Raw genomic sequence first — 19,574 nt, 5'->3', positions numbered from 1 at the left:
CCCTATGTTCATCACAACATTATTCACAATAGCCAAGACATGGAAGCAACCTCAGTGCCCATCAAGGGAAGAATGGATAAAGAAGATGTGGTATATACATACAATGGTATACTACTCACTCATAAAAAAGACAAAATTGTGCCCTTTGTGACAACATGGACTGACCTTGAAGATATCATGCTAAGCAAAATAAGTCAGACAGAGAAAGACAAGGACCATATGATTTCACTCATCTGTGGAAGATAAACAAACACAGATAAGAAGAACAGATTAGTGGTTACCAGAGGGGAAGGGCGTCGGGGGAGGGCAAAAGGGGTAAAAGGGCACATATGTATGGTGACAGATAAAAACTAGACTATTGGTGAATACGATGCAGTCTACACAGAAACTGATATGTAATAATATACACCTGAAAATTATACAATGCTATAAGCCAATATGATCCAATAAAATAATGTTTTAAAAAAATAAACTCAGAGTCTATCAAAATTTTGCTGCTGGAAATCATATCAATAAGAATGAACCATTCCATTCTAGTCTGGAGGATCCAAGTTACTTTGACACAGTAAAGCAGCCTTGATTTCCAACCTAGATGATGAACTTCAGATAAGGGGTTTCTGGGCACAACACTTTGTGTCTCTTAATACCATTGTTTCCAAGGAAATAGAACCCCAGGACAACTTCTCATTCAGACCTTTACATGAAGCCCTGGGAGAGAAATTATGTGTAATGGGGAAGGAAAAAATTCATTAATTCAGCAAATTTTTATTGACAGCTTACCGTCTAGTAGATATCAGGCAGTGAAATTAAAATTTGTGGGGAGAGGTGACAGAATGGAGTAGTTACACCAAGACTCTAAAGCCAGGTTGCCTGGGTGAGCTTTGAAACTGACAAAAAGTTAGCCATTGATGATTAAGTAGCTAAGGACTAAAGACTAAAGATTTTTTCTTTTTGCAATTACTTGCTATAGCTTTTAGCTGTTTACCCACCCATTGTTAACTGTGCTATCTAGACAATATGCTATCTGACCCCCCCTAGGTTCCTATAGATAACATCTCCCTGGGGCCTGGGTCACCATGGTAATGGATGTTTGAGCTGTTTTTCAGGAATTTGAACCCCTTGTCCACTTCAGGCCGGTTGAGACCACCAATCCATCAACTGGGCCTGAGCAGATGTCCCATGTGACATTTTGACATGAAGAGGCTAAAAACTCCACCCTCAGGTCATGCCAATGCCGCCGTTTTGTGAACATGCGTCCTATGAAGAGGCATGAAGTCTGACTACGGCTGTGCAGATCATCAATCACCTCACCTCTCCTCACCTCCAATCATCTGTCTCCACATTGCAGACCCCCTTGCCCCCTTCCAGATAAATATCCCTGAGTCCCTGTTTTTGGGGAGGCGGATTTGAGACTCATTCTCCCATTTCCTCTCGTGGCTGCCTTGTGATTAAACCCTCTCTCTCTGCAATCTCGTCGTCTCGGTGATTGGCTTTCTGGGCTATGGACAAAACGAACCTGGTTCAGTAACAGCTTTACTAGCTGTGTGTCCTGGGCCAGTTACTTAACCTCTCTGTGTCTTAGTTTTCCTATCTGTAAAATATAATAATAATAGCATCTGCATTTTTGGGTTGCTGTTGTGAGGATGAAATGAAATAATTCAGGCAATTTTCTTACAGCAGTGCTTCACACCATAAGCCATAAAAATGAATGTTAAGTAAAAAGTAGATTTGGTCCTCCTTGTCAGAGCTGATAGGTTGGAGTTTTCCCTGGAGGAGAGTGAGATGCCTGGGATTGATGCTGAAGGAGAGCAAAACTGAAGGCTGGGCCTCTACTGTTAACTTTAGGAGATGAGCCTGATAGATACCAAAATGCATGCAGAGACTGCTTTCCTACAGGAAATAGATAAGCGTGTATATATACGTAACATTTCAAGTCCCTTTTGAACAGCAAGTCCACTTTCAAGAATTTATCCTGATGACAAATGCCATTTGGGAATTCAGTCTGTGAAAGTGACCAGAGCTATGAAAAATGATTTACATACAAAGATGTTTATAGTAGCATTATTTGTAACACAAAAGAAAGAGAACTATCTTGATTCTGAACAATATAAGGTTAGTGTTTAAGGTTTAGTGTTGTAAAAGAAGCATGTCTTGGGGCAATATATATAACAAGGTCCAATTTTCATTAGAAAAACTGTGAGTTTGTGTTTGTGTAGGTAGAAATAAAAGTTACATAATACGCACTTAACTGTTGATACAGTAAAATATTTTAAAGGGAGGAAGTTATTTAGGGAAAGGGGCAGTAAACAAATTCACAAACCAGAAAGGAAATCTTAAAAATCTAAGGTGGAAAGTGTCATTGAAATTGCTTGATAAGGAATGACTGGATTCTCAGAGGTGGTAGGATGGGACATTAGATGTGAGAATGTTGAATGTAGCATCAAGTCCCAGACCAGCAGGTGACCTGGAGAAGTGAATTCTCTCTGTGCATTTTATTTAGTATCTCCCAGGGCTGTATGTGGCTCAAAATGAAATAAAGTCTTTGAATGAAAAGACTGTGAAACAGCAAAGCCGCTTCCAGATGCAGTTTCCTGCTGTTGTTCTGTTCTGCAGGCATTCAAGACAACCACTGCTTGTGGGCCTTGGCCTTTCTTTTCTTTATGAGGATCCAGGAGATCAAGGTCAGTGATCACTCTCCAGGCCACCAGTCTTTAGTCTTTCCATCAGTGTTTCTCGTCTCTTGAGGTTCCTTTTTTAGTTTCCAGCTGGGCTGGCAACACCAGATAGACTATCTTAACAGGAATCTGTAGGGTTGCATTGTCCTTTCTGGCCCTCTGCACCACCTAGCCCTGTAGTATTACAAACTGTCCCCAGCCTTTGTCCAGTCCTGTGGAGCAATGAGAAAGAAATGGCTGCAGCTCTGAGAGCAAAGTTCAGAGGGGCTCCGCCTCCACCGCTGGCCTTGGGTGGAGCTCTAGGGGAGTTGTCCCTAGAAGTGGTTCTTCAACTTCAGTGCCCAGTTCTTCTCTGGAGGTTCAAATGACAGAAAGTCTGGGGACTGATGGCCTCAGTGGCAGATGGTCAGAGGGGTTGGGTGATAGAACAAGAGGCAGAAGAAAGGCTACAGGAGTCCAGAGAAGGAGGACTGGGGGGAAGTGTAGATGTGGGACCCTTCAGCCACACATTAGAAGGAGACATTCCCAGCCTCACAGTCCAGGAAAATCCCCACCCTGCTGGGGTACTCTCTGAGTGGGAGGAGGGTCCGATGGGAGGTGAAGGCCTGATACTTATTAGCATACAGTTCTACCACCCAGAATCCATTTGGAGGTGACTCTGTGATTCCCCACATCCTGTCTGTGTTTTGCTCACAAACTCCAAACTCCCAAAGTCCTGTCACCCACTTCTACCTCCCAAGTATGTCTCCCAGAACAGAACTCTTGGCCTGGCACACAAGGGTCAAGGAAAAACTTCCAGGTTTTTTGGGGATGTCTGGCCATGTATTTTCCCTCGTCACAGTCACACTTCGGCAATCTTCAGACAGAAAGAGTTCAAAGTAGGCAGTGTCTGCATGCAGAGTCACATTAGCTGCAGAAAGAGTGAGAGACGAGAGAGCCAGGTCAACTCTGGCAGCACAGGGCCCTCAGCAACTGGGAAAGAGGGGAAAAAAAGCTGACGCTCATCCATGAAGTCCCCCTCCTTAGTTCTCAAAACAGTTAGAGTGATAAGCATCTCCACAAATACCCTCAAGAACAGGTTTCAAAGAGCCACTGGGAGAGCTAGAAACTTTTACAGGGAGAAGATCATTCAGATTCCTGAAATCTGGAGATCCCAGGTCCCTGGAACAGGGCTGTTTAATCAAGAATCTCTCCTTCCCACCCCATCCTCTCCTCTCCCGCAGCATTCTGTACAAATCCCTCACGTGTCACTGCACTGTTAACATTTGTTGCATGTTTCTCTCCTCTACTAGACGAGGACCTGAGAAAGTAGAGACTGTGTGTTCATCACTGCCTTCTCACTGTCTAGCTCTGTCCGTCTCTGGCTCCCAAGTGGAGCTTAATAATGTTTGCAGAGTGAAGGAATAGGGCAGATCCTGTGGAGAGCCTTCAGTCATTCCTCTCTGCCAATCTGAAGCCCCAGGGGCTTGGGCAGGTGGCTACTTGGCCAGAATGTTTCGACCAACAGTATAGGATCCCTGATCTGATCAATACTTGTCTTTAACAGACTTTCCCAGAATCTAATAGCTTAGAAGAATCATATGGGAGAAGCTGTTATATGTTCACCAAATGCTGGTTCCTCTTCCTCCTAGGGACACAGACAGATGACATTCCCAGCGTCCCTTGGGTACCCAGTAAAAGAGTTGGCCACTTCCAGGCCTGGCCAATGGAAAACCTTCTTCACAGTATTTCCACCCCTTTTCCCCATCTGCTGGATGAATGCAGAGTATAGTGAGGTCCTAGAAAATCTATGTGGAGCAGAGCTCTCCCCTCCCCATATGATCTGTCCTGAACTCTGAAGAGGTGGAAAAACACACTTTTATTATGTTCACCTGAGACAGTGGGGTTCTTTGTTACAACAGTTAGTCTACCCTGACCAATACAAGCCATGACTGAAAGTCAGCTCCCTTCACAGGCTGTTTCTGTTGACAGTTTTCCTGTGTGCTGGATACTGAGGACTCACAGTTGGTGACACACACTCCCTGCCCTGTCAGGGAACTCAACTTTGAGACAAACAAAGAAGCAAATAATATCACTTCACGGACAAAGTCTATAAAATCCCATCAGTTCTTCCTTCTAAAAGCCCTCAACTTGACCTTTTATTCTCTATTGTTTGTTTCAGAGAATTCTTTACAATTGATTGCTTTCCTCTTATGTATACTGATATTTGTTAGTCTTAAAGCTCAGAATATCTCTTTGGAAGTTTATATGGAGGCCCACATCACAGAGCCATGGCCCTCTTTGCTGGATCAGGGCACCCCCGTCTTGATAGCAATAAAACTAGCCAAATCCTCCCTGTGATACTTTATTTCTTTTTCATCAGACTTCAGCACTCTCCTTCATTTGGTCTAATCCAGTTGTCAGTTGTCAGTTTCCACCTTATTCAAATTCTCAGCTACATTTGACATAAAGATTTCCTCCTTCTCTCTATATTTCTTTCCTCAGATTCTGGGACACATACCCTCCTGGGATTTTCTTCTTATTTCACCGGTTACTGTTCTCAGTCTCCTGTGATGGATCCTCCTTGTCCCAACCTCTGAATTTTGGGGGTCCCTGGTACTCAGTACTTTGAACTTCTGTTCTTTTCTCTCTGAACACTCTCCTTAAGGAATCTCATCCAATCTCAGGATTTTAAATACCACATGTGCACACATGACTCCCATGTTTCCAGCTCCAGCATTTTCCAGCCACTCCAGACTCAGATATCCAATTGCCTGCTTGACTCCAGTCCAAAAGTGAACTTTTAATTGCCTCCTAAAACTTCTCTATCATTCAACCAGTTTCTTGAGACAAAAACCAAAGCAGGACCTACCAAATGCACCTATCAGTAAGTCTTTTTCAACTTGTCCTTCAAAACATACCCCAAATCCAACATTGCTTTTCACCCTCTCCATCAAAGCCCCCATAATATCTTGCCTGGATTCCTGCTGTAGCATCCTAACTGTCTTCATTGATTCTCATTTTGCCTCTCTACAGTGTATTGTCAACACAGCAGCAGCCAGTGATCTTAAAAAAACATACATCATATGGCGTCCCTCCCCAGCTCAAAAGCCCCCAGTGGATTTTCCCATCACCCTTAAAATAAATCCAAAGACAACACCATGGTCTGGAATAGTTTTGGTGAAGTGGCCCCAGCTTATCTCTTGCACCACATCTTCTGTCATCTCTAGGCCCACTCACACTGCCCCTTCCACACTCATGGGCATTGTTCCAGTTCCTCAAACACTCTGAATCTTTCCCACCATGGGATTTTTATATCTGCCCCCCATGTTGCCTGAAACAGGGGAATCTTGGAGACTTAATATGCTGATTCCTTCTGATTCATTGTGTCTTTTCTTAAATATCATCTCCTTAGAGGACCTGGCCTCACCTCCCTGCTCTAGTAAGTCTTCCCTCTTCATTCTCCATTCACGTATCTGGTTTGTTTTCTTTATGGCCTAGCATATGAAAATCACTTAGTAAATGTTTATTGCATAAACGAGGCCATAACAAGAGAAAAACAATACACTACAAAGGATTATCTGAAGCAGAGCAATGGAGGGAGAGTAGAAGATGGAGTTGAGGGCCACTTAGAAGGAAGAATTGACAGGATTCCTAGCCAATTAGAAAGGGATGATAAAGAAAGAGGAGTCCTGGATGATTGAAGTTCTGTCTTGGGCAATTGTGTAGATAAGGGTTCCATTAATACAAATACCAGAAAAAGAGAGAGAATAAGAGTGTATTGGAAGGGTTGTGACAGTATTGAACTTAACTTGATTTGAGTTGCCATGGGAGAATCCAGAGACAAATTTTAGAGGGCTGGTGGAAGTGGAACTTGGGAAAGAAATTGAGATATAAATGTGGGATTACTCCACATGTAGTTTTCCCAGGGAGCATATGTAGAGAAACTAGTGGACCCAGGAACCCCTGGGAAACACCCACACTCAGGAGGTAGACAAGGAAGAAGTGTCAGCATCTCCTGAATCAGAATTAACCATGTGTGTGACCTTGAACAAGTTAGTTGAAATTACTGGGCCTTCCTCATGTTAAGGATAAGGGATCAGAGTAGGTCTGTTCCAACTCTAGACCCTATGAGCAGGAGAGTGTGGGACCAGACTCCCTGGGTTTGTGTCCTAGTGTCACCATGTCCTGGATGTATGATTTGGTGCAAGGTTTTTACTCTCTTTCTGGATTCATGTTTTCCTTTGTAAATGGACATAATAATAGCACCTACCTCTTAGGGCTGTTGAGAGGATCAATAAATGGGAGAATATCCGTAAAGGTCTCAGGCCAGTGCCTGGCACATGGTAGTAGCTGCTCAATAAATGTTATCTATTTAAAAAAACAATTTACAAAATTTTACTTACTCTTCTTTCTAGGGTTCCTTGGGGGAACCAGTTATGAGGTGGTCCCTCTGCTCTGAGGAGAGAAGTATTTAAATGAAGAGATTTAGGTCCTCTAAGGTCTCCTCTAAGGTGCACATAACCCATTTGAGACTGAATGTCATTTAAATGGAGGCTTTCTAGTTGTATCCTTTGCCTTTTGGTGCTGAAAATATTGAAGGATAGAAAAATCCAAGGAAGAATATGGGTGGGGAGGGCTTTAAGGAGAAAGATTAAAAAAAATAAATCTAAACTCCTGGAAAGAAAAAGATGCTGGTGCTGAACTAGGATGGGGTAGAACTTGGTCATGATGTTGTGCGGACAGTTCCTGGGTCTCTATCCATGGCCCACCCAGACAGGCCACTATCTGGAGGTGGAAGTTGGAGAAAGAAGACTAAGATCTTTCCTTATAGAGTCTTCGGTTTGAGACCTTAGGAATTTGATGGCCACTCACCATCACCGGACCAGTCTTTTCTCCACTCTACAACAGAATATAGAGAGATAAGCACTCCCTAGCTAAAGCCAGAAATTTTGTAGCCTTGTCTGTGCCCTGGCTGACTTCACCTCCCCTCCTTGCTGCCGTCTTCACTCATCTCCAGCACTTGTCTGGCTGCCTCGCCTCAGGTTGTTCACAAGGATAGTGTTCAGAGAGAAGGAGGCCAGAGGAAAAGGACTCTTCTATCTAACTTTCTTGGTTTCTGACCATGGGTTTAGGCTCCACTAGGAGCTCTTTACTCATCTCTTCTTGTTCCTTAAATTAGATGGCTTTTGCCTCAGTATCTGAAAGGCAACATCATATGGAAACTCATGTGAAGGCTGCCATTACATGGGACACAGCGCTGGACACAGGATAGAACGATGCTGAATTCACCCTTCTCTTCGTAGTGATCGTGCTCCACTCACTCCTTTGGTCAGGCACTTGATCCCATCTTCTCTTTCATCGTTTCCAAGATTTAGTGCAGCATACTGCATGCAGTAATTGTGGTCAACTGCCTGGAAATCTCTCTCTTATATTTAGTTAGCCTCAGTAGAAAGCATCTATTTCTCATGGTTAATATGTCACGTCTTTCTGCCATCAGGAAATCTCAGGAACACACTTTTTTTTATAGCTTTACCTGGGGAGCTACTCATGTGTTTTAGGCACTATGGTTTATCGTCTACTAGCTCAGAGTTTTTCTCTCTATCTCTGTGTAGTGTTATCTACAACTCATTAGCCATGAAGCCAAAAGCTGGTTAATTAACTACTCAATGTCCTTGTTTCTTTATCTCTAGGGTGGGGATAAAACCAACATTTGTTTCTTAAGTCATCTCGGGTGGACTTGAAACTGTGAAATAATACATGAGTGCTGTTTTAAATTATTAAGTTTGTGGTAATTTGTTACACAGCAATAGATAACTAATAATAAGGAAAGGAAAAGAGACAGTGGGAACAACAATGAAGACTCAGAGAAGCAAAAAGAATAATTTATATCTCTAGCCCTGACTGCTTGTGTGGCCTGCACACTTGGTTATCCAACTGCCTACTCTTCATCTCCACTTGGAGCCCTAATAGGCTCCTCAACCTTGACAGAGCCAAAATGGAACTTCCAATTCTGTGCACCTCCTCCCCTTGCCCCCACAACCTGCTTCTCTCTCAGTTTCCCCATCTCAGTAAATGGTAACTCCATCTTTAAGGTTTCTTAGGCCTAAGAGCTTGCAGCCATCCTTGATACACTCCTTTATTCACACCCCACATCTAAGTCGAGCAAAGCCTTTTTACTGTATTTAAAACTAAATCCAGCCCTGACCACTTCCACTGCTCCCCTTGGTATAAGCCATTCTCTTCTCTCACCTGGATCCCTGCAGGAGCTCCTAGCTGGCTTTCAGGTTTCTAGCCTGCCACCCCTCTCCACAGCCCAGTCTCAGTTTAGCATCTGAAGTAACTTCTTACAAAATAAGTCGGATCCAGTCCCTCCTCTGTCAGTGGCTCCGCTCTCAGAGACAAGCCAAGACCAGAAGACGGTGTTCAAGGCCAAACCCGTCTGATACTTCCCTTCTGATTCTCCTGGTCACACCGTGTCCTCCAGCCACATCAGCCTCTTTCTACTCTTCTAATACACCACATGTGCTTCTGCCTCTGGGCTTTGGCTCTGCTGGTCTCTCTACTTGAAATGCTTTTTCCGTGGATAGTCCTGTGACTTGCTCCCCTTCATCATCACCACTCTATTTTAAATTCATCTTCCAATGCAGTATCCCTCACTCTAATTTATTTATCTCCTTAGCATGCATCATCATGTGCCACACCATATATTTTACTATTTATTTAGTTTTCTGTCTCTCTCTCTCTCTACTAGAAGGTAGGTTCTTGGTGAGTGCGAAATTTCTCTTTTGTTCACGTCTGTGCCCCCGGCACCTAGAATAGTAAATGGCACATAGTTAGTGCTCATGGATCTTTATTGAGTGAGTGAATGAATGAATGGACTAAATAGAGAACACTTGAGGGAAGCTGGAGAGTGAGAGTTCCAGGATGAGGGTAAAGAAATAGCCTCAGACAGGAGAAAGGACATGTGCTCTGTTGAAACCAGAGGAATTGTGGATCAGTTGGGGCTGGTGCACACAGTGGGGCAGGAAGTTTGGGACCTCCCTGTTCTATCTTCTCTTGGAAGTGTGGGGTCACATCACCATCAGAGTTGTGGGGAAAGATGTGGTGACGAGGATAGCAGCTAATGTTCATTGATCACAGCGATGTGCTACGTTCTGTACTGGGTGCTCTCCACACCTTATCTCATTCCCTAACATCTGCTTGGAGAAGTGGGTGTAATTAACTTCATTTCTAGGTGATGAAAACAGAGTTTCAGAGAGGTTAAGGAACCTGTCTCCTTTTGTCTAAGTAAGCAGGATAAACAGGTTTGTTGAAAGGCAGAAGAAATGGGCACGGAATTGTGAAACCTAGTGATGCCTTTAGGGCACTGCAAGAGGTGTGGTCAGGCCTGTACAAGGTGGCACATAGCAGGGAGTGTCCAAGGATGGACAGAAATAGGAGGACTGGACCACTGAGGGCCTGAAATGCAAGGATGAAAAGTCCCGAGATTGGGCTTTATATTTTAGGGTAGTGTTTCTTCAGTTATATAAAAAACCTTGCCTAGACAAAAACTAATTCTTAGAATACATCTTAAAATATATCTTCAAATCCTGAGGTAACCAATTTGAAATTGCAGCATGAAAAGTTAAAATCTGTCACTAAGGAGCTCATTTGTCAATGGTGGGATTATGTGCATAGCAGTTATCTTGGAAACTGGAACCACTCAGTGATAATTAATTACAAGGATGTTAACCAGGTGATACAGAGTCTGTTTAGCTTGTGTTTGTTTAGATTAAAAATGACATTAGGAAAATTTTTCAAAAACATTGAAAATTCTTTTAGAATTTACCAATCTCCATAGCATCCTCACCCCAGTAAGACTGCAAAAGGCAATGGGAAGCCACAGGAGGTTTGAGAACTCAGAGGAATGTAAACAGATGTCTGTTTTATCAAGTTTACTCTGAAAATCTAGACGGTGGTCACTACTGTAACATCTTGTAAAAAACAATGTGTTGTTTATGCTGGTTGTTTCCCTGATTTCTTGTCTGTTTCCTGATATTTATTTAAACTAAAAGTCTTAAGAGGGAAAAGACAGCAGTAGCTCTTGAGGGAAGGGAAGCAGAAACCAAGGAGGTAGAGTGGTTTGTTGGTGAAGCTGTGAAGAGAAGGGCTGTGGTAAACTGAGTCCCAGGGATCTGTGATAAAAGAAGAGAGACAAACTAGGGGAGGTGATCCATGCTGAGAAGAGACTCTGGGCTAAGCAGTAGAAAGGACTTGCCCTGAGGGGTAGGAGGGAAAGGAGCCCACCTGGGTGGGTGGTGGCAGCCTTGAGGAATCAAGGGTACACAGGAGGAGGAGCAGGCTGACAGGAAAGGATGTGGAGTTCAGTTTTGGACACAGGTTTTAAGAACCTCTGAGGCATCTATGAGGTGTGAACCAGAGATATTAGGATTACACGAGTAAGTCCAGATTGTGTAAGAATGAGCAAGGCCTCAGGAGAAAGAATCAGGATAAAGGCACCTATTAAATGAGGCAGATGAAGTCTTAGATTAAAAATAGGAATTCCAAATTACTCACCATCCACTTTCTGGCCTATTCTCCAGCCTCAAGTAGAACAAAGAAACCTCGTGAGATAACTGGAACATGAAAGGGTCTCAAGTCGTACACAGAGGACAAGGAAGCACAGGACTTCATGAGCTCTCTTTGGAGTTTCTCTGCAAAAGGACAAGAAGCTAATCAGTACCATCCATAACAAAGGAGTCAGGTCTACCTGGCAAAAGGGCCTCTGGGAGACCCCTTCCTGGGCTGTGTGCAGTGAATCCTGGGAGCTGTCCCAGAACTAGGAACACTAGGGCACAGTCAGGGTCACAGGTGGGGAAGGAAATGGAACAGGGTTGGTGTTATTGAGTGAGGAAGGATTGCATTAAAAGCTCAATTAAAACATCTCCTGATTCTCTTGATCCTTGTCCTCTCCCTTCCTTCTCTACAACCTCCTTACCCACAGTCCTCTATGGACCTCACTGGTCCTTATCTGATGCCTTTGTTTTTGGTCCAGCATTCTTACTCCTTCTCCTGGATAAGTTTCCAGATGAAACCCAGCGCACTCACCAGGAGAAGTCCCAGAAGAAGCAAGAGTGAAGTCTGAGATACTCACCAATGAAAGTCCTTCAGGAAGAGCGGCCCTGAGCCAGAATTGCTGAGCATCATTATTGCAGAGAAAGGGAGGAAAAGGCCAAAGACAGTGTGGTGTGGGGTGCACAGAGGATGCCTCAAGGAGTCTTCAAGATTCCTGTCCACCCCATGGCTGGGAGGGGCCTGGCTAAGATTGTGATTTGAGCCTGGCCCGATTCTCTCCCACAGGATGGTGAGGAAGACAAGAAACCTTCAAAGTCATAATAAAAAAAGGGAAAAAAAAACAAAAGAAAGCCCGTGGGACCTAATTCATAGAGGCACAAGTCACCTCTGAAATATAGTACTGAAACTGAGATCTGGAGGAATGGGTGAACACAGTTCCCTTTTCCTCAAATCAAGAGAAGAAGAGCCTTCCGCTGAGAATCATCTAGAACGTGGGAACCCCTCAAGTTACACGCAGTTGTGGAGTGAAGTATATTTTCGGCAGGGAAGGGACGCTGGTAGGAATGAGAATCCTGGATAGCAGTGCCACCTCTGCTGCATACTCTACATGCGGTTTCAGCCAAGCCATCTGCTGTCCCTCTGTCTTGATTTCCTACCTATAAAATGGAGAGTTCAATAATGTTACCTGTGTTATCGTTACTGAAATAACAATAAGAAAAGTGTGAGAAGAGAAATTGAGCACCTAGCTGGACTTTTATGCGTGTGTTTCTTATGAATTCTCCTCTGCACTCAGTGCTCACTAGTCATTTAGTAAGCATCCAATAAATATCATTGAGATGAAAAAAACGAGAGTGTGAACCCTTTGTTTGTTTCTCTGAAAGAGGATTCCATGTGAGTAGAAAGCCTTTTCATAGAGGTGCTGCAAATTCAGTGAAATGTCCCGGGCATGGAAAAAGTTAAATTCACAAAATAAAAACAACCTATACAGCTGGAACAGATTCATAAATGGACATAAATGTTACAGCGTAGTGCCAATGTATGGCCTAGAACCAAATTTCCGCCAAATATCTGACAAACTTTGTTGTTGTGAGCATTAAAGTAACAAGGAACAATCAGGTGTTATTATCTTCCTTATACAGTGGAATTTTTATGAATGTAATAGATTCTGGCAATTTTTCCTGAAACTTGAACATCATCTTTTTTGTTGGTTAGTCACTATCTTCCACAGCAGCCCACACAGGACTTCCTCATTTGCTGTGTTTATGTTCTTCCTCCTTGAAATTTGACCCTAGATTGTGTGCAGGTTTGTATCATTTACTGGCTGTTTCATACTGGTAACAACTTTAGAGTGAAAACCCTGTATGCCCTGATAAAAGATAATTTTCAAAAAAGGTAAATATATATAAAGAACATGTTTCAAAGAGCTTAACTTCTTAATTAATGAGGAAACCAGTAAAAATGTTAAGAGTGGTTCAAATGAGGATGTGATTTACAGAAACATATATTCTCTATCAGAGAGAAATCCAGTGCATTGCCAAAGACAGGAATCATTTGTGTTACTGTCAGTGTTTGATGAGTTAATATCATTCTCTACAAAGTTGTAAAATAGCCTCAAAAAGGAAACAAGAGCACACTCTTGTGGAATCAGAGATCTCTGGTGTAAGGTCCACTAGACAATGGCAGTATTGCATTGAAAAGACACTTAGTCATGTTTTATGCCTATTTGAAAGTTTTCACAATTTTTCCTGGCAATACTTCTTTCTCCCTTTCTCCTACAGTGTTGAGGACAAAGCAGGCAGTGGTGGTTCACACAAAGGCAGCAAATATTAGGTAAAATGTGAAACAGATGAACAGACTGTTTCCCAAGAAATACTGCCTAAGTGGTACGGTAAAAACATCAAAAGGGACTTCCAGAAAAGATTCAGATCATTTGCAAAGGGCCTAAGATGAAGAGAGAGGACTACACACATGCACACCCTTTGTCCCTTTAAGCGGCATCCTCACCTGCCTCCTTCTGTCCAGCAGTGGCTTCAATGAAGTCACCTCCTTGTAAAATGGTGAGCGTTCAATGCCTCTGACTTGGCGTCTCCTGGTGGAAGTGCTACTGGCCTCTCCTCCATGGTGCTGATGGGCCCCGTCCTTGTCTGAGCCCATGACCAGAAAGGACGCACCTACAGCTGATGGACCTCCATGTGCTTGAGTCTCACCTCCGGGGAGAGAGGGGACAGGGGAGCTCGCTGTCCTTCACATCTTGGGCAGAAGATCAGTCACCTCAGGGTCACTCCCTGCCCATGGAGCTGGTTACCAACCAGTAAGAGGGAGAAGAGGTGGAGACAAGTGAGTAAAGCAAGGACCCTGGACAACCTCAAGATGGGTCATGCCTCTCCCTCAGAAGTCTGGGGGAATAGACACAGTCTGAGACCTGGTTTATTTTGTCCATAACACTTATCATGTTGTAATCAATTTATGTTTTTCTTTGTTTATTATGTGTCTTCCTGCTCTTGCATGTGAACTCCACAGGGGCAAAATTTTTGTCTGCTTTATCTTCTGCTGGATTCCCAGCTCCTAAAACAGAAGGTAGGTAGGATTGCCAAATTTAATACATTGTATTTTTATTTGCTAAATCTGGCGACCTTAAACATAGAAGACTCTGAGTAAATATTAGTGGAAAGAATAAATACTGTTTCTGCTTGAAGTTTGAGCTGGGAAACAGACAAACCAAGCAAGGCAGCTGGCAGAGGAGACAAGAGGGTTGGGGTTGAGTTTACAAGCAGAGACCCCTGCCTACTTGCAGTGAGCCAGACACTGCGCTGAGCACAGAAGTTGAGTAGGAGGAGTGAAGAGAAGAGTCAGAAAGAGCCCTTTCTTCAAGGAGCCCTCTGACCTCATGCCCACACCCTCCTCTCTCCTTCAACCACACCTGCTGGTAGTCTCCCCACAGCCCTTTCTCAGACACTCGCAGTTCTCTCCTCCTCTGACTCAGTCACTGGGTCACTTCATGACTCAGATTCTGCCCTGGGCCAGGGCTTCAGTCAGGACTCTCCACTGCCCCCAGTATCTCAAACCAGAATACCGTCAGAGGCAGGGGTATCTTCAGAGACTGCGTATTGCCATCGGTAGGACTCCGCTGAGGACTCCTTCTAGGTTCCTGTCTGGCCTGGATGCCACGTTTCCACTCCAACCCCCAGTGCTGAAACAGATGATAACAGGGAATCACACATCCTCCTTCAATAGCCACAGCTCAGCACAGCAACCCTGAGGCTAAATAGGGTACTGACCTGCAATGGAAATCCTGGCTATCTTTTCCTGGCTGAGGAGCAGATTTCTGATGATACAAGACCCCTTCCCCAGAGCTTCCTTTCACAATCATAGATGCTGTGACTGCATACAGGCTGGCTCCTTGTATAACCAGGGATGCTGCCACAGCTGGCATGACCCCTCCCTTGGAATCTCTCAACTGTGTTTGCGGCTGAGCATACCATCCAGTGGACATGCCCTCCAGATGGATCCCTCCATCCTCATAACCCTTCATTTCAGTGTGAAGATTAGAACCCAGTGCTGTGGAAGGATAAATGAGCCACAATTCTTTGGAGCCTCCTGTATCGATGAGAATCTCAACAGAAATCAGTGGGACACTCACATTATATAATTCAAGATTGGTTTCATTAAGGAGCTGTTTGCAAAAGCGTGGTCATGGTGAGAGGAAAACTACATGGGATAGAGAAGTACCCCACGACCAGGAGCAGTGGAGCTGTTACCACCTACCCCTAAACACAATAGGAGGCAGAGAGGAAGGCATTTCGAAGATACAAAAGAAGAGAGTCCTGTAGAGAGGGCTTTCTTGTGAGGAGTTGTGATATTTGGGCAGGGAATGTAGTCAGCTAGAGGTGGTCCTGTAGGGAGAAAGCCAAGGAGATAAGTACCTTGCCCCCTCTCTCCTCTCTGCCTCATTCCATCTTTTGCTATGGCTCCCCAGTGACCAAACCCAGCCAGATGCTACCGGGCAAGAAAAGGCCCTGAGAAAGAGAAATCAACCTGGTCTCAGAGTTCTCCTCTTGAACATAAGTGATTTCATGAACATCAACATCAGACAAGGGCACTTTGTCATTAAGATAGGTCAAGACAAAAACAAGACCATTCAACAATTGCGTTGGATTATAAAGAAAAACATGAACACTGTCCAAACCACAGTCATGACCAAATATTTTCCTATCCTGGCTATGAGTGACTGCCACTCCTTGACTAATTACAGCTTTTGTCTCACTCTAGTCTTCTTCCTAGATCAGGCTTATTGACACCCAGACTTAGCATCACAACCCCTGACCTTCCTGACAGCATCAAATCCAGAGCAAAGTCCCACTTTTATAAACTCTCCCCCAACTTCCCTAACACAAGCCCACATTCTATACCAAGTCTACACTAACACTCTCTTACTGAGACACCCCACGGTTCCCACATTGCATACATTCTCCCTCACTGCAACAAGTAATACATACAACTTTGTCAACTCCAGGTGTGTTCCTTGGGCTTTTGTTTGGAGAACATTGGCAGCACAGATTGTGCCCTAAATGTCAACCTCCCAGGTTCCCCAGCAGCATGCACCGGGAGGGGCCACAGAAGCGATCTGGAACACAAGTGAACCCAAACAACTGTGTCCCATCACTGAGGAGATATTTTCTTATCCTTCCTATCCCCAACATTTCACTTCCCTGCTTAGATCCTGGTGGCCACCATGAGGGAGTTCTTTACTTGATGTTATAGCTTACAGGAGAGATTCTTCCTGGAAGAGAACCTGGGTCTTTCCCAAGGGCCTCAGAAACAAAGTGGGAAGGCAGTGGATGCAGATCCTAGTGACCAGCCAGGGTGCTCTGACGTGGATTAGAAGCATGAACTCTGCCTCTGCCCCCAGGTCTCAGGAAAGAATAAGTTCAGAACAAAAGCCAGGGTCTCACCTGCAACCCTTAACTCCAGCATGTTTTCTTCAGAGAAGTTGTCATCATTTAAATAACAGGAGTAGTTTCCACTGTCTGATGCTCTGACATCGTAAATTCAGAGACTAGCATTCACTTCAATGATGCCATCACTTAAAATCAAAGTCCTCCCTCAATACTGTGCCATCTGTTGCTCTTATACTTCCTGCCCATTTGCCTACATGTATACTATCTGCCCAAGGCTGGATCTCACCACATCAGCTCAATGTTCTAAATGCTCATCTTTAGGGACAGATGACAGGTATATCAGTGTCTTCACCCACTATGGCCAGGATGGGCCCAGGGAGTCCAATCCGAGAAAACTGAGCTGGTAAGTTAAAGGAGAAACTCCATCAGAGGGAGTTGGGGCCATGAGAGTAAGGGTGTTGATGTCAGGCAGAGAGAGTGAGGTACGAAAAACCTAGAGAGGAACATGATCTTAACAGAAGTACAATTTGTCTTAATGGTATGAGCACCTTCAGTTTGGGATGGAACTTCCAGGTCTGAGAAGTTGTCAGAGGTTGTGACTGGGCACTAATAGGTAATTGTCTGCTTCAGATACATAAAAGCAGGATGTTCACTACCTGAACAAGGGGTAAGCAGCTGGACCAAGACGAGGCAGACAAGAAGGTCGAGCAGAGGGAAGTCCAGAGAACTTGCCATTTTCATCTGTGCTGCCGAGAGACACCAGAAAGAGTCGACAAGAAACTACAATACTGAAAAAGATAGTGAATTATACATCAAACCTCCTCCTCCCCAGACTGAACTCAGGGTAAAATACACAGTCACTAGTGTGGTGACTCACGATACTCCTCCGCCAAAATATCTCCTCAGGAGTTGCCTCACTTTGAGTTCCAAGAGGGAAAATCACACAGAAAAATATGTAATGCTAAATCTACATAAATTTAACATATAAATGTTATGAATGTAGTATTACATGTGCATATACTAACTATAACCCATCAGGAAATCCTTGCCTCTACTGTCCAAATATGTTCAGAATCCTCCCCTTTCCCACTCTTTCTCTGCTATAGCTGGTTTCAAGCCTCCACTACCACACTCTGATTAATGCAAGACCCTCCTCTCTGGTTCCCCTGATTCCACCTGTGTCCCCTACAGTCTATGCTCAACACAACAGCCAGAGGGTTCCTTGAGTTATGTCATGTCACTCCTCTGCTCAGCACCTTCCAGTGGCTCCCATTTCCCTCAGAGTAGATGCTCAAGTCCTCACAATGGCCAACATGGCCCTCCAGGACCTGCACCTCTCACTCCATCTCCCCTAGTTTCCTCGTCTGCTTCAGCCACACTGCCCTTCTTTCTGGTCCTTGAACAGGCCAGGACAGAGGACCTCGGCCCTGACTCTTCCATCTACTTGGAACCCTCTTCTCCAGATATCCGCAAGGCTCACTCCCTCACCTCCTTCAAGTCTTTCCTCTAAAGTCACTTCATCCATGAGACCTTCTCTGACCACAGGAAAATGACAAACTGCTTCCATCCCCCTGAGTCTGCTCTTTTCCCCATTGAATCTTCTCTATTTAACACGTGGTGTATTTACCGTCTGTCTCCACCTGCTTGCATGGAAGCTCCACAAACAAGGATATTCGTCTATTTTGTTTCCTGATGTGTAACAACACTTTATAACACGAAAGCCTCAGTAAGTATTTGTTGAATGACAGAATGGATGAGGGGTAACGTATTATCCCAGCAATACTCACTAGCATTTTAAATTGGTGTAGACGATCAGATTAAATGGTTGTCCTCCAATTGGAGGGGAGGTGGAGAGTTGTGAAGACACCGTCTGCCTCCTTAATGATGTGCGTTTTTGGTCTGTCTTAGAGAAAGAGCCCAGTCTCCTGTGCTCCTACTGGGACTTGCCTATAGTAATGTATTTATTCCTATATTTCAATGAAATGGTTTCATGTGGCAAGCATGTCCTGGATGTGCACGTAAGAGTGTTACAACTCGATGTGTTCACATAGTTCCTTCAGGGAGAAACGCCCCTGGGAAGGAAATTGGTCATTTCCTGTCATACCTTTCCCCAGGTGTTCACCAATGCTTTTTGGCAGATGGCCTCTGGGCTCACCAGCAATGGATAATTTCCTTGGTCTTAGTCTTCCCACTGCTAGAGAAATTCTCTTAGAGGCAGAGATGTAAGAGCTGACACTTGCAAAGAAGGGTCAAATACGTCAAGCTAGGATCACACAGCAGCCCAACAAAGCTCATGGCTCTATGAATTGTTGAGGTTCTCTCAGCTCAGAGGCTGGTCCCCTGCAATTCCCCACTCACAGCCCAGTGCTCCCAACTGTATCTTGGCTCAGAAAAGCACTCCCACCATCTTTTAGGCAAGGTCTTTGGCATCTATGTGAACCTTTGTGATAAGGGAAGTGCGGGGCCTTCACCAGCTGGCAACGCTTGATTCTAGCTGGAGTTCTAGCTTGGCTTCCATCCTAACCACCCCAGAGTTGGCTGCATCCCTAGATAGTGAGAGCCTGACAGCAGGTCTAGGTGGATTACTCAGAGACAGAACTGAGATCTCTGGACCTAGCCCCCTCCCATCTCCCTTGGTCTTCTCCCATCATGCATCCTCTCCTTCCCTGAAAATGTTACGTGGAACGGGGTGCTGACAAATAACTTAAGGGTGTGCCCATCTTGGTAGCAACACTGCAGACTCCTCTAGGCCCCAACCCATGGCCATGACCAAGTTCAAATCATGCCCCCATCAGACTCTAGTTAAGGTCCAGGTAGACTCCTGGGCAGAGGTTCTGGAGTCAGTTAGAGGCTGAACCCGTCACTTCTCAGTCACAAGGCTAGTGAATGGGAGACTTGGGAATAAGACCAGTTCTCACTCATTTTTTTTTTTTTTTGAGAAAGATTGACCCTGAGCTAACATCCA

The 19,574-nt window shown here is 44.4% G+C and overlaps 2 pseudogenes; both read right to left on the bottom strand.

The window, feature by feature from the left end:
• Positions 1 to 3,067: 3,067 nt before the first annotated feature.
• On the bottom strand, positions 3,068 to 13,865 carry LOC147915422 (butyrophilin subfamily 1 member A1-like; annotated as a pseudogene).
• A 1,107-nt stretch (positions 13,866 to 14,972) lies between these two features.
• LOC147915421 (butyrophilin subfamily 3 member A2-like) lies at positions 14,973 to 17,955 on the bottom strand (annotated as a pseudogene).
• Positions 17,956 to 19,574: the final 1,619 nt, after the last annotated feature.

Source organism: Ceratotherium simum, chromosome 13, assembly GCF_057802395.1.
Source record: "Ceratotherium simum simum isolate JZ-2026a chromosome 13, ASM5780239v1, whole genome shotgun sequence".
Classification (NCBI taxonomy): domain Eukaryota; kingdom Metazoa; phylum Chordata; class Mammalia; order Perissodactyla; family Rhinocerotidae; genus Ceratotherium; species Ceratotherium simum.
This window is presented reverse-complemented; position numbering and strand designations above follow the sequence as displayed.